This window comes from Heloderma suspectum, chromosome 2, assembly GCF_057233095.1.
Source record: "Heloderma suspectum isolate Gila_16-S chromosome 2, 16-S_ref, whole genome shotgun sequence".
Lineage (NCBI taxonomy): Eukaryota > Metazoa > Chordata > Lepidosauria > Squamata > Helodermatidae > Heloderma > Heloderma suspectum.
Genome location: NC_139459.1, coordinates 160,436,655 through 160,452,068, shown reverse-complemented (window position 1 = coordinate 160,452,068; position 15,414 = coordinate 160,436,655). Strand labels below are relative to the sequence as shown.

Below are 15,414 nucleotides of genomic sequence, written 5' to 3'. Positions count from 1 at the left end.
AGTACTACACATGGTACTTCACATTTGTAATCCTTACAACAGCTCAGTATCCTTACATGGTAGCTCAGTATTATCTACATAAGCAGTTGGGGCAAGCAAACTCAAACCACATACAGTGTACTGGTCCAGACAATCCTGCTGACACCCAGGCCACCACTTCTTTAGCAGCCTGTAGCAGCTGTTTCCCAGGCAACGAGCCTGATGAGCCTCAGGATGGGATGCGGGGTGGGATGTCAAAGCAAGAGGCTTTACAAATACACACAGCTTTTTCTGGAGTGCATGGAGCAAATGCAAGGCTGGGGGGCAAAGAAGTGCCCTGATGGATGCTGTTTTTTGTTTTGCATTGTGGAGAAGGTAGTATGCCGGGTTCCTAAGTGGTTTCTATGGATGATGGGTGAATGGGGTGTGTGAAAGGGTGAATTATATGGTGGGGCAGTAAAGTGATTGTGTGTGAGAGAGAAATTTGGAGGGGCACCGTTTCCTACTCCATCTCAGGCAGCAAAATGTCTTGGGCCTGCCCTGGATAGAGCAGATTGCTTTGGACTAGATTGACCAGTGATCGGACCCCAGTATAAACCATGCTTGTATGTGAATCAGATTAGCGGCATAACAAAGAGTCGTGTGGTACCTGAAAGACTAGCAGGTGTATTTTTGAATAAGCTTTCACAGGCCACTACATTAAACGCCATGTAAATAGCGCCAAAAGGCCACCAAACGCAAGAGATACAAGATCTCTGAGATATTTTCACGCATGACAAGGTTTGTGGTTAGGGCCTTGTGATTGCACTAGCTGTCATTCTCCTTTAGGAGTCAGGAGAGAGGTCCTTTTCCCACGTCTTTCGCGTACGCGGATTGGGACATACCAGGTTCTGCTCTGCGTGGTGCCTTGGGAGTAAATATGCCTCTAACCCAGAGTTTACGCAGCATCCTCTGTGGCGCTCCCATCCCACCAGACTACGGTGTTGGCGAAGCTTTGCTTTCGCCTAGCTCCTCCCTTCCGGCCGCTACGGAGTTTGCGCAGGGCCGCCGGTAGCCGCTCGAGAAAGTCACAGAAAACCCAGCTGCTCTTAGCGGACGCTTTGCGTAAGAAGGCTGATTGGTTGGCGCCCTTCGTGACGCGGGAGCTTTCCCTGACCAGAGAGGAGGCGATTTCTCCGGCGTCGGGTCTTACGGGAGGTCCCGGCTTGAGGCCTGTGCGGAAGGGTAAGGCCTCCGCCGCTAGGGATGGGGAGATGTGGGGCCGGATGTGGTTTTAAAGGATGAGCAGAACGCCAAAGCGCTGATAATTGTTTGGGTTGCTTTAAAAGGTGTGTGTGAGAACAAAAGGTTGACCTATTATTTGGTGAAGGAATATGCTGTTGCCTGCTAACCTTCATGCCCCTCCCCCGCTCCATAAAAAACCATCGTTAACTTCTTAATACTAGTTCTCGCTCATGGGGGTGTGTGAGCTGTAGAGTGTGTTCCTGAGCATGTATAGAGTGATTTTGAGTCGTCAGTAAATAACTGCAGTCAGACGAGCCAGTATGCCTGTGGTTTGGGATGCGTGTGTTTAGGGGCATTAAGTTCAAAGGCTTGGGTCTAGGCAAGTGGGATTAAGAACATAAGAGCAGCCCTGCTTGATCAGATCAAAAGCTCCATCTGCTCCAGCATTTCTTCTCCCCCCACCCCCAAGCAGGCCCCAACAGTGACCCAGCCAGGTAGCTCATAAGCAGCAACTGTTGTTTGTCCCCAGAATCTGGTAATTAGCGGTTCAGTGTGTTTGAACGTGGAGATTCCACTTAGCTATCACAGCTAAGGCAATGCCAAGGAAGGTGTCCCATGCCAGGGGAGGTACAAACTCTTTCCTGATCCTTTTCCCACAGTTTCTGCACAAAGCTTGATATGGTCTCACAACAGAGCAAATATCCCTGCTTCCTTCCCGCATTAACTAGATAACTTATTTATTGCTTTTTAACCCTGCCATTTTGCTACTGAAAGAAACTTAAAAAAAAAAATCACCAAAAACTCATATTGAGAATTAAAACAAATAAAAACCAAACCAGCAAATGTACAAATAGATCATAGCAAGATTAAAATGGCACTCAGTATTGGCTTTCAAGAAACACTTCCTGCAAAACATTTTAGTCCGCCTTCTAAAGGCAACAAGAGAAATTGCATGATAGAGTTCTATGGGCAGGGAGTTCCACAGGAAGAATGCTGCCACCAAAAAGGCCCAACCTTGTGCTACCTTTGTATGAAGTGCTGCCATGCAGCATAGTGCTTTGCTTTGCTGTCACTAATCTTCTGTAATTTGTCTGCATGAGATGCTCGTCCGTAGCACTTGTGGTTTTCAGCCATGCTTCATCACACGTCTTGGAGATTTCAGCCTCTTGCATCTCCAAGAACTCTCTCATCTTGGGAGTCAGTTTGCAAACCCTTTCTCTTGACTGACTTCTATTGCTCTGTGATTCTGAATGCTCTGTCATAGCAGCAGTTTGCTGTTTAACACTGGGTGGCTTAGGAGCTGCTGCAGATAGCAAACTTGGGCTAATCCTTCTAGAACCAGGCTTTAGCCAGCACATGGAGCAGTGTTCACTTAATGAAGCTCCTTACTCCTCTCCAAACATGAGAGTAGGACACTGATTCAGAAGTAGCCTCTCTGGGTGACTGGCTGCTTGCTTCTGTCTATGGCTGAAGCCCTTTCCCTTCAGCTTTTAAGACTCTGCAATTATTTTTGACCTCTTTTCACTTCTTTCACCTAGTTTTACTCCGTATTTACTCTGGAATCTGAGTTACTGTGTTTTTACTGTGCTGTTTCTATGCCTATGTGCCCTGCCTCTGGACACTTTTCAGCCAGTGTAACTCAAGCCTCGCTTTAAATCCAACAAACAATTATTTATTGAACAGTCTCTTTCGGTGGAACAACAAGGAAATAATAACTCACAGTCCACAGGAAATAAGGAGGTTGTCACAAATGAGGGCTAGGTCCAGTGGGAAAGTATGGGTGGATGCTGGATAAAAAGGGGTGGGGCCTGGTAAAAAGGATGTATTCTCTCCCAGGTCTTCTGAGCTGGCTAGGCCGAAAGTAAAGAAAGACTGCTGCCCAAAGGAAAGTTTCCATCTAGTCCATCTCAGACTGCTAGGATCCAGCTACAGCAGGCCAGGCTAGCAGATCTTTGATCTCTCCACCCACAGTAGAAACATACACATTTCTTATACTTTAACATGATATATGGGGCAGCACAGCCCTGCTTCATATCACTATCCTTTTAGCCTCATTAGGCTGTAGCACTTGAAGCAGGGACTAAGTTAATTATGGGGAAGCTCATATAGGAGCCATATGCCCTGCCCCCATATGCTCCCCACGACCATCTGTGTTTGGCCAATGTGTGAAGCAACTTTATGTGCAGCTGAATGCATGGGAACCTGACTGCTGGGTGCATCAGCAGTAGGGAGTTGGGCTAGCCTGCATGGCTCCACACCCTCTCATGTGTTGTTTCAACACCTGGGCAGGGAGTCTTCTAATTCCTGCTCCTATCAATTCACATTAGGGTCAGTATATTTGAAAAAAATATACCCTTATGCAGCTGAATTCCCCCAGGTATTACAGAAGATACAACTTTGGCAGATCTCTAGAGGTGGAGTATTCCACAGCTATGAGGCAGCAACAGATAATTCAGGCCTTTCCAATTGGTTAAAAGCACCTTTTCAAGAAAAGTAGTAGTGGTAGTGATATAGTCTATCCCCATGTACTGTAAGTGGAATGAGGCAGCGGTATCCTTGTCACTGATAGATAGTATTGCTTGTTGCTTGGGGACAAGTTGTGAAGCATTACAGACATATGCTCCAGTACTTGAGCAGTGGGGAGTGGGATATTGCCTTCACAGGGGTTTTGAAAAGGGTCCATACAATAGTGGAGCATTGCTGGAGGGGCGTGTTTTTTGCTTTGCTAGTGTCTGCCACTTGCTAAAATGAGGGGCCATAGCCCCTCATGTCTCCATGCAGTCATATCCCCATGTGTGCAGCTGCACTTAAAGTCCCCTTATACTCTGGCAAAACATAGCCCCTGCATAGAAAACATGGTAGAAAACATGTTTTATATGCAGAAGGTTCCAGGTTCAGTTCCTGGCCCCTTCAGACAGGACTGGGAAAGTCACCTGTCTGAAATTCTGCAGAGCCATGGCCAGTCAATATAAATACCACTGACCTAAATGGACAAGTGGTCTGACTTAGTATAAGGTAGCTTTGTATGTTCAAAGACCAGCCTTCTCCCACCTGATGCCCTCCAGATGTGCCTGACTTCCGTAATCTGGCTTCCATAATCTCCAGTGAGCATGGATGCCTATGCTAGCTGGGGATGTTGAGGACTGGAGTCCAACAGATCTGGAGGGCACCAGGTTGGGGAAGGCTGATCTAGATGAGTACTCCCCCACTGGAGGGGACTGGCAAAGCCCTGCTTTACAACTGTATTCTTGGTGTTGCCTCTAGGTTTGGAAGTGGAGTTGTGGGACCCAGGCTTGGCTTGGAGCCCCACCTGTGCAAGTCTTGAATGGCCCATGTTCCTTAATGTGACAGCTCCAGTTCTGTCAGCTTATATTGCCGAAAATGTGTAGTGTGGTCCAAGTCTCCTTGGAACAACAAGGACTCCAAAAACAGCACTTAAGGCACAATCCTATGTATACAGAAAAACATCCCACAACTTCGAGCAATGCTGGGAATTGTAGGACTTTTCCATCTAAACATGCGTATGATTGTGCCCTTAGAGAAGGCTATATAAATGGAGGGCAATCAAGCAGCTACTGAAGGATAATACCAACAAAAGGGTCTATTTTGGCCAGTTCTGAGTGGAGATGTAAAATTTCTGGAAATTTTGAGGCCATGGAAAATAACTGTTTTGGGGGGGGGGGGGGAATTTGAAATTTTGGAAAAATTGAAAAATAAGCAATAGTTTTTAGTGCTGTTTACAGGTCTAAACTCACTTTGTTGTTTTAAAACAGCCTTCCTCAACCTGGTGCTCTCCATATATTTTGGACTTCAGCTCCCATCAGCCTCAGGCAGCATGGCCAACGGTCAGGAATGGTGGGCACTGTAGTCCAAAACATTCAGAGGGCACCAGGTTGGGGAGGATTATTTTATTTTATGGTGACTCTACTCACATGTTGGGAACCTGAACATAAATGTTTATCAGTAAAATATTCTTAGATCAATAATTTTAATAAGGAATGAAAGAACTAACTACGCTGGGAATCTTACAGAGAAGATTAAAAAATATTTTTCCCCATGGCTTCATTATTTCCAGACATTTTACATCTGGATTTTTGGGGGGGACTAAAGGCTGGGTAACAATATATAAATTGTCTTACATTCTAAAATAAAATATTTCATAATCCAAAGCTGTTCAATTTTTCCAATGTGTGTGGGGACACACCAAAAACAGTCCTTAGGAAAAAATGTTTTTTCCCCAGATTTTTCCACCCTCCCCACCAGCTTTGACATCTCTAGTCCTGAGAGCCACAATACAAAGGCTTCCAGAAAAAAAAGAGTACAAGAGTAAACTACAAAGTGATGATCCCTTTTACATGAAGAAGTGTTTGATGGATTTTATTGAGCTTATTGAAGAAAGGGTTAACAGGTGGCCTCAGATGTTAACGCTTGAATTTATTAAGAAAGCTATTGGGGGAGTCAGTGTCCTACTGTGTGGCCACCCCTCCTGAGTAGGTAGGGAACCAGAGGCGCTCTGTTTCCATCCCCATAGTATCTCTTGGACTAGGATTGGTCATTTGACCAATGTGAAAGAAAAATTGGTCAAATAATGGTCAAAATATTTAAAGCATTTATTTGCTAGAACAATAACAGAGAGAGATACTTGTGCTAATCACAAAAACCATGAAACATTTTAAATCTAGATGATTCTTCAGAGTTTTCTAACTAAGAACGTTATCAGAATATAAATGTATGTCAGTGATAAGAGATTGGATTCATTTGAATGTACTGCTAAACCATTGTTTAGTGTTACAAGAACAAGCTGCAGTGAGGCTGGGGCTCCCCTCTCTTCCTCCATCATGGCTGCAAGGAGGAGTTTGGAAGCTTTCACTTCCATTTTAGAAGCTGGCTTGTTTCCACTAACCATAGTTAAGATTAGCCACAATTTAGCCTAGGGGTCCCCAGCGTGGTGCTCATGGGTGCCACGACCTCTGTGGGCACCTCCATAAAGGGGTCTGTGGGCACTCACACTTCCCCCTCCCTTTTTTAAAAATATATGCACATTCTAGCAGTTATACATAGGCTTCAACAAAAGTCAACCAAATATCCAAATAAGTATACAATTGAAGGTGGTGTTTTGTTAATTTCCATGAAGCAGGTAAATAATTTAAAAGAATGTGTACATCAGTGAATATTAAAGAATGTTCCAGTACAATATTCATCTGTATAATAACCTCCTCCAAAAAGAAGCAACTACTGGACATTGCCAAAACATGTCTAAAAGACGCATTAGCTGTATTGCACTGCCAGCAATTAGCTGAATTAGCCAATCCGTTATTAAAGAGACTGTCCGACAGACATGAAACAAAAGTTTTTGCTGAATAAGACACAGCCATCTTTAAGATCCATAGACATGACAGGCAGATGCGAAGGCGGCGATCCACTGATTAGGCATTTTGTGGTGGTGCCCACAGCAGTTCCTCAAATTCCCAAATGTGCTTACAGGTCCAAAAAGGTTGGGGACTCCTGGTTTAGTACATCATCCGAACCCTAAACTGTGGGTTTGGATACAATTAATCTAAAACAGAAGTAGAAGCTTCCGATCTCCTCCTTGTGGCCATGTTGGAGGAGGAAAGGGGAGGGAGAAAGCACATGAACCTGTGGCTCATTCTATGGCAGTGGTCTCCAAAGGGGGTGCACACACCCCAGGGGGTGCATGACGAGCTGCCTGATCATTGAGCAGCCTCCTGCTGCTCCTACAAGGTGGGCGGCAGCAGCAGGATGGGACTGGAGCTCTTGGCTCCTGTCTTTTTGAGAGCAACTGTTTGGGGGCTGTGGTGCCTTCCTGCTGAGGGAAAGCAGGAAGGAGATTAACCCTTCCCACTCTCCTTTTGCAGAATAAAGCCGAGAAGGAAGCGGTCACTTTACACACAGCTTCCATCCTGCCAAAGGAGAGCGGGAAGGGTTAACAGCCCAGGCCAAGCCACCAGTCGACCAAGGATTGGGGACTCTGGGCAGGGTGTGTGCAGGGCTGGTGACCAGGACTCCCAGCTCCGGTGTGGGCAAGCACGCCTTTCCCCTCCTTGCAAGGAGACCTTTCCCCTCCTTGAAAGTTGACAGTGGTACCCTCGTGGATTTACAGATTATTTACACTGAATTTAGATTTACACTAAACTAACCCTCACAAAATGGGCAGGTGACTTAAAAAGAACTGAACCTGGAACCAGACCTTTGAATTGCTGTATCAGAAAGTGTTAAACCAAGATTTTCAAAAATAAAGAAGCATATTCAATCACATTGCTCTCACTAAAATATTATTAATAATATTTTTAAAGCGAGAGCAAAAAGTGGTTTTGTACCATTAATAAATAAACAATATTTTTAAAATATTGTATTTTATTTCATCTTTATCTCCTGTTTAATTTTTATTTTTGTGTATGTTTTATAATGTTCATAATATATTAGTGCAGTAGTACATATATATAATTTATAAATTAAATATACATATATTGGGGGTGCATGCTCAAACTTTTTTCACTGATAGGGGTGCACAATCAAAAAGTTTGGAGACCACTGAACTATGGTTTAGTATTGCAGGCCATTAAATAGTTCTTTCTGACTCTTAATTAGAAGCCCTGGCATAGCTCAGACAATCTTGGTTTTAAATTTAACAAATAAATTATGCACTCTTTATATAGAACCATCAATGTATGTGGTTCTTTACAGACTAATATAAGCAAAAGACAGGTTCCTGCCCTGGGGAGCTTGCATTTAAAATTTTGAAAGGCAAAGTAAACTGGGGAAGAATATGTGGAAATACCGGTGACCATACTTAGGCTTAGTTTATGTAGGGGGTGAGGTCTAAGGTATTAGGCCAACAGCTTTACAGAAGGCGGGACAGATCCCTGTGTGGCTCCTGCATAAGTGGCTCTTTCTCTTGTTTGGTTTTTATTCATTTGTATTTTTAATCCCCCTCTCCTTTATGGAGTTTGCCGGGGCATCTGTGCCCCCCTCATTTTATTCTCATAATAAACAATGGAGATGGGCCCATCATCCCCTCTTAGCCTAACCCAAGGTTACTCAGTATGCTCCTTTTCGTGATGCAGTGAAAAATTTGAACCTCATGACCCAACTTTCTAGCCTCTGTATCATGGTGGCTTGTAAAATAAGTTCTTCAAAGAGAATAAAACAACAACAACCCTCCTGAATTTTACAGTTCAAGGGGGAAGGGGTTAGAGACAAGAAGAATGTAGATAGTTACGCAAGAGTAATTTCAAAGAAGTTCCATGACATATTAAAGACTAACAGAACAATCATATATATCTTTACTCAGAATTATTATTATTATATTTGTTTATACCCCACCTTTTTCCCAGTGCTGGGACACAAGGTGGCTTACAAAAATTAAAACGTATACAATTAAAACATATGAAAATATACAAAAGTTAAAATATAAATTAAATAACAATATAATTAAAATTATGTTAAAACATTAAAACAGCATTTTAAAACAGCATTTTAACAGCTTACCCCCGGGTTCCAACTATGTCCCAAAGGCCTGATGGAACAAGAACGTTTCAGTTTGCCTCCGGAAACACATCAAGGAGGGAGCCATCCTAGCCTCCCTGGGAAGGGTGTTCCACAGCTGTGGGGCAGCCCTGAGAAGGCCTTCTCCCAGGTTCCCACCAAACGTGCCAGTGACAGTGGTGGGACTGAGAGAAGGGCCTCCCCAGAAGATCTCAGAAAATGGGCAGGTTCATAAGGGAGGATATGGTCTTTCGGATAACCTGGACCGGAGCCATATAGGGCGTTATAGGGTGTAGCCGGCACTTTGAATTATGCCCGGAAACAGACTGGAAGCCAGTGAAGCCATTTTAACAGGGGAGTTGTATGCTCCCTGTAACCAGCCCCAGTCAGCAGTCTGGCAGCAGCTCTTTGAACCAACTGCAGTTTCCGAACACTCTTCATAGGCAGCCCCACGTAGAGTGCACTGCAGTAATCCAAACAGGATGTAGCTAAGGCATGTGTCACCGTGGCCAGATCAGACATCTCCAGGAACGGGCGCAGTTGCTGCACTAGTTTTAACTGTGCAAAAAGCACTCCTGGCCACCGCTGAAACCTGAGCATCCAGGCTGAATCCAGGAGCACCCCCAAACTGAACCTGAGTCTTCAGGGGGAGTGTAACCCCATCCAACACAGGCTGAATCCCTATTCCCTGATCTGCTTTTGACTGACCAGGAGCACCTCTGTCTTGTCTGGATTAAGTTTCAATTTCTTCTCCCTCATCCAGTCCATTACTGATGCCAAACACTGGTTAAGGTCAGAAACAGCTTCCTTGGAATCTGGTGGAAAGGAGTAGTAGAGCTGGGTGTCATCAGCATATTGGTGGCACCGAACTCCAAAACTCCGGACAACCTCTCCTAGCGGTTTCATGTAGATATTAAATAGCATGGGGGACAGAACAGAACCCTGAGGGACCCCCTCAAACTAACGGCAACGGAGTCTAACAGGCATCCCCCAACACCACCTTCTGAGTTCGCCCCGCCAGGAAGGAATGGAGCCGCTGTAAAACAGTACCCCCAAGTCCCATCCCAGCAAGGCGTCCCAGAAGAATACCATGGTCGATGGTATCGAATGCTGCTGAGAGGTCCAGCAGAACCAACAGGGACACACTCCCCCTCTCCAGTTGCCGGCGTAGGTCATCCACCAAGGCGACCAAAGCTGTCTCTGTCCCATACCCAAGACTGAAACTAGATTGAAATGGATCAAGATAATCCATTTCATCCAGGAACCCCGGGAGCTGGGAGGTCACCACATGCTCTAATACTTTGCCCAAAAATGGTATGTTAGAGACTGGATGATAGTTATCTAGTAAGGTAGGATTCAGGGAAGGCTTCTTCAACAGAGGTCTCACAACCGCCTCTTTTAAGCATAATGGAACAATACCTTGTTCCAAAGAGGCATTAACCACTCCCATTATCCACTCAACCAGTCCTCCTCTGGCCTCTTTAATAAGCCAGGAGGGGCAAGGATCCAGCATACATGTGGTGGCTCTCACCACTCCAAGGATCCTGTCTACATCCTTGGGCTGCACAAATTGAAAAGAATCCATCAATGCTGAACAAGCAGGAGCCAAAGTGACATCCACAGGATCTGCATCAACTGCAGCATCCAAGTCAGAACGGATCCGAGCAATTTTATCAGCAAAGTGCTGAGCAAATTGTTCACAGCAGGCCGTCGAGTGGTCAGAATTTTATCACATGGGCCAGGATGTAGAAGGCCCCTGGCCACTCAAAACACCTCCGCTGGCCGGCTCCCTGCAGATGCAAATGGTGGCAGAAAAGAAAGACTTCTTTGCTGCCCTCACTGCCACAGAGTAGGCTTTCAAATAAGCTCTAGCCCGTGTTCGATCGGACTCGTTCCAAGTTTTCTGCCAACATCGCTCTAGTCTCCGTCTCATTCGCTTCATTGCCGCCAGTTCCCTAGAGAGCCAGGGTGCTGGTTTGGTTCCACTCCGTGAGAGGGGACGCTTAGGAGCGATTGTCTCCACCGCCCTGGCCATTCCCCTATTCCAGAGATCAGCCAGGGCTTCGACAGAATCGCCTGCCGAGGCAGCAGGAAAATCCCCAAGAGCAGTCAGGAAACCATCCGGATCCATCAGCCTCCTGGGGCGGACCAGCTTAATCGGTCCCCCACCCCTGCAGAGGCACTGAGTTCCAGTGAGTTTAAACCCCACCAGGGTCAGACTCCCAGGTAAATCTACAAGGATTGCAGCCTAAGACATTTATTATGGCAGAAGTTTTTATAGAGTCCACTTTGTCAGATATATAAAGTGGTCATCTACATTGGCAGCAGGATTGATAAAAATCAATGATTTTTTAAATAAAGAATTCGGATTATTTAAATTTAAATCAGATTTTAAAATTTTCTTAAAACAATTAGTAAAAAAAAAGAGCCTAGGTCAAAGATTTCATTTCATTTATTGCATTTCTGTACTGCCCAATAGCCAACGCTCACTGGGTGGTTTACTAAGATTAAAAACCTTAAAATTACAGTGTTGTAATAACATACAAATCATTTACATACAAACATAAACACACAACGCACATGTATTCCAAGCTATTAAGAACAAATTAATGTACTTCTGAAGGGAAAAAATGGTGGAAAAATGCTTTTTTTATTTTGCTGCTTTTACATATTGCTGCTTTTACATAGATATCATCATGAATACCAATTATATAGCTTCTAATTATATTCTGTGAATATGTTAACAGCAGTTTATGGAGTTGGGAGATAATCTGATCAGTTCTATTCTGCAGTCCAGGTGATGTACAGAAGTGCATGCTCGCTTGCTTGCTCTCAAGTCCTTGCCTCTCCCAAAGTGCAAAGATAGAGAAGGTCAATGAATAGAGAATTTGGGGAGATGGAGTAGATCTGAACAAGGAGGAGGAGTCTGGATATAAATGCAGGGGAGGGAAATAGAACGTGAAACCAAAAGTGAACAGAACATACCCATGCAGTCCTGACTCCTGAGGAAGCTCCAGTTCTAATGAAACCTACATCTCTGAATATGTATTAGGGTTATATTAAACAATAATGTTGTTCTACTAAAAATGATTAAATAGAATCTTCCTCACTAGTGATTTAAACTGTGATTTAAATAAAATTAAAACTGAATCCTTCAGAGAAGTGATATAAATCATGATTTAAATCAATTTGATTTAAATCAAATCAACCTTGATTGGTAGGTTCATATCTGATATGCGTCCTGTTTCTGGAAGGCACCAGGTTGCCTACCCCTGGTACAGAGAGAGAAGAAAATGTGTTTAATTTGGTTTTGTACAAAGTGAAGCCAAAAGTTCACATTTCATGCATTGTAAGACGCATATGCCACAATTCATTTATTAGACTTTTAGGTGCCAGGCTACCCTGTTTTTGTTGCAAATGTCTAACAGGGCCCCCCTCTGGAATTTGTCAAAAGTAATATATAACTTGCAAAGCTTTTCACCTTCCGTCTTTGGCCCTTCCCTGAATTCTAATATTTCCTTGTGGAGGAAAGCTGGTCCTCTCTCCATACCCCACCTGGTTTTCCTTCCAAAACCATATGTTGTTATAACCATGGCCACTGTTGCCTGGATGAGTTCTTCCTAAGACTTAGGACCTGAAGCAACCCAGAATTAAGATTTCTTTCAATGGTTGGTAGGGTGGAGCCAAGGGGTCACTGGAGGATCCCACAGAAAAATGGGGCACATTAAGTTCAAGGTCATGAATGCACAGCGCAAGATGATGATACTAAGGCTTTCTTCACACGAAGCTTTTATCCTGCAATTGAGATTATTCCTTCACGGAAGTTTGAAGGCTCTTTGCATGATGCCGTGTCCCTCCAAGGCATCTCCTGCGCTAAATGTGCTTTGTTCCATTTTTAAATAGATCGTAGATAATGAGCTATCAGATTATCCTGTTGTGTTCTGCTTGAGTTCCCGCCATGAAAAGAGTAAAAGCGGCAAGAGGAGCTAGATCAATGAAAGATCAAATTTCAATCAAATGCTATTTTGGGCTGCATTAAAAGAAGCATTACTTCCAAATCCCAGGAAGTACTAGTTCCCCTCTACTCAGCACTGGTGACACCTCATCTGGAGTACTGTGTCCAGTTCTGGGCACCACACTTTAAGAAGGATGCAGACAAACTGGAGAGGGTTCAGAGGAGGGCAACAAAGATGATCAGGGGACTGGAAACAAAGCCCTATGAAGAGAGACTGAAAGAACTGGGCATGTTTAGCCTTGAGAAGAGAAGACTGAGGGGAGATATGATAGCGCTCTTCAAGTACTTGAAAGGCTGTCACAGAGAGGAAGGCCAGCATCTCTTCTTGATCATCCCAGAGTGCAGGACATGGAATAATGGGCTCAAGTTACAGGAGACAGATTCCGGTTGAACGTCAGGAAAAACTTCCTGACTGTTAGAGCAATACGACAATGGAACCAATGACCTAGGGAGGTGGTGGGCTCTCCCACACTGGTGGCGTTCAAGAGGAGGCTGGACAGCCATCTGTCAGGGATGCTCTGACTTGGATTCCTGCATTGAGCAGGGGGTTGGACTCTATGGCCTTGTAGGCACCTTCCAACCATACTATTCTATGATTCTGTGAAAGATAATGGAAGGCTCAGATACAGGGAGAAGGAGGGGGGAGGGGGAGAAGGAAGTGGGTAAAAAAGGGAGTCGTGATCCTGCATTTAAAATGGAAGCAGAAAGCCCTGTTTTAAATGCAGGATTTTAGGCTGGTGTAGAAATGCCCTTATACCGTCTTCATATCAAACACAGAAACCATTCTTAAGCCACATCAACCAGCAAGCCATACCAAAAACAGAAAAATGGTACACATGAATGCACAGCATAAGGTAATGGTGATACTACCACTACTAGTAATAATAATTTTTAAAGCAGCTTAAATGGGTTTTTTTAAACCCAGGCACAAGTCCCCTAAGCAGTTTTTAAAAAGTAAAAAAAAGACACAGAGGGGGAAACGATTTTAAAATGAATTCATTGTGGGGGAAAGGATTTCTTACCATCACAATCCTGGAAAATATATATATTTAATTAATGTATGCATTAAGGCCTAGACACAAAATGACCCCCCACAAACAAGGCACCCTATAAATAATTCACAGTGCAATCTTATGCATGTCTACTCAGAAGTAAACTTCACTGAGTTTAATGGGGCTTACGCTAAGCCAGGTGTGTATAGGATTGCAGGCATATTTAAATAAATACATGACCCAGGTTAGGCAAACAGGAAGCAGTATCAACAACATACTGGTAATTAAAATCAAGGTCATCATCAAATCAGTGCAAGCCAGCTGGAACAAAAAAGAAAAAAAATGGACGGACCTGCTGCTCTGGCCTCGGAACCAGCACAGTGCCTGCTTCCTGAGAGAGAGAAACTCAATGTGGCTGGCTCTGAAGCTGCTCAAGCACTGCAGCAGCCAGTCAGCCACACAGCATGCCCACTGCTCAACAAACTAGTCAATGAGCAAATCAGCCACAGGATTAGTGATTAAATCTGTGGCGCACTGGGCATCCTTACAAAAGCCTGATACATCCCCCTCCTTTGGGAAGGATGGGATTGTCTCTGATTGGCTGCCTTGGCTGGGAGCCTGCACTGAGGACCCTTAAAAAAAATTGGCCAGCTTCAGGGGAGTGTGTCCTCCAGGAAGCCTTTCCCATTAATTTAACCGGGAAAGGCTCTGGACCTGCATGCACATTTGCAAATCACAAAATGACCCTGGGGGATCAGGATCTCTTCTTGATCATCCCAGAGTGCAGGACATGGAGTAATGGGCTCAAGTTACAGGAAGCCAGATTCCAGCTGAACATCAGGAAAAACATCCTGACTGTTAGAGCAATATGACAATGGAACCAATTGCCAAGGGAGGTGGTGGGCTCTCCCACAATGGAGGCACTGACGATGAAGCTGGACAGCCATCTGTCAGGGATGCTTTGACATAGATTCCTGCATTGAGCAGGGGGTTGGACTTGATGGTCTTATAGGTGCCTTCCAACCCTACTATTCTATGATTCTATGACCGTTCTGGTCTGTAGTGCAGCAGCAGCCAACTTTCTGAAGCCAGTGCTGCCTGAGAGAGTTCAGCTGTCCAAGCCAGCAGTAGAATTTTTTGATGGTTTTTTTTTCTAACAGGGGTGAGGTGGAACCCGCACTCCCCTTTGGTTGGCACTGTGATTGCTTCCCAGATACACTGCTTCCCTTTACAGTGGGTCACCTTGTCCAATGTTTTTGTATCAGACTTCAGAACTGTACATTTTGTTTCCAAATTAAACATTTTTCTATTTAAAAAAACATATTGCCATTCTTATTTCACTTGAAACAAAATAATTAAGATGATCAAATGCACGGAGAAGTCAGCCTAAAAGCTGTTTTCAAGTGTATGTTGGAGAGGAAGAAAGCAAAATATCATGGTCACAGATGGTGTTCTTCCACCCTACTCTTTTGTTTCTGGGGTTGGCAATACGGAGGGCGACATAGCATCACCCAGGTAGTCAGAGTTGGTCCAGGGCCTACCAGTTGCTTACTCTAAAAATATTGGCTTGAGTTAACCATTATTTTTCTTTCATTTAAAATGAACAGATTATATTACTGGAAATTATTAAACTGCAGTTATTTCCTTTTGTGTATGAATAATTCAGTTCTGTCCATGTTCCCAGTTAATAGTGGGGAA

At 44.2% G+C, this 15,414-nt stretch overlaps 1 protein-coding gene and 1 pseudogene across 17 annotated transcripts in view; one reads left to right on the top strand and one right to left on the bottom strand.

Annotated features, from left to right (window-relative positions):
- The first annotated feature begins 1,048 nt into the window (after positions 1 to 1,048).
- Positions 1,049 to 15,414, top strand: part of SUPT20H (SPT20 homolog, SAGA complex component) — a 98,074-nt gene continuing 83,708 nt past the window's right edge. For all 17 annotated transcript variants that reach the window (XM_084835431.1, XM_084835429.1, XM_084835422.1 and 14 more), the window contains exon 1: positions 1,049 to 1,203. The gene's annotated coding sequence lies outside the window, so the exon portion shown is untranslated. The remainder of the gene's footprint in view (positions 1,204 to 15,414) is intronic.
- LOC146353018 (uncharacterized) lies at positions 3,985 to 13,508 on the bottom strand (annotated as a pseudogene).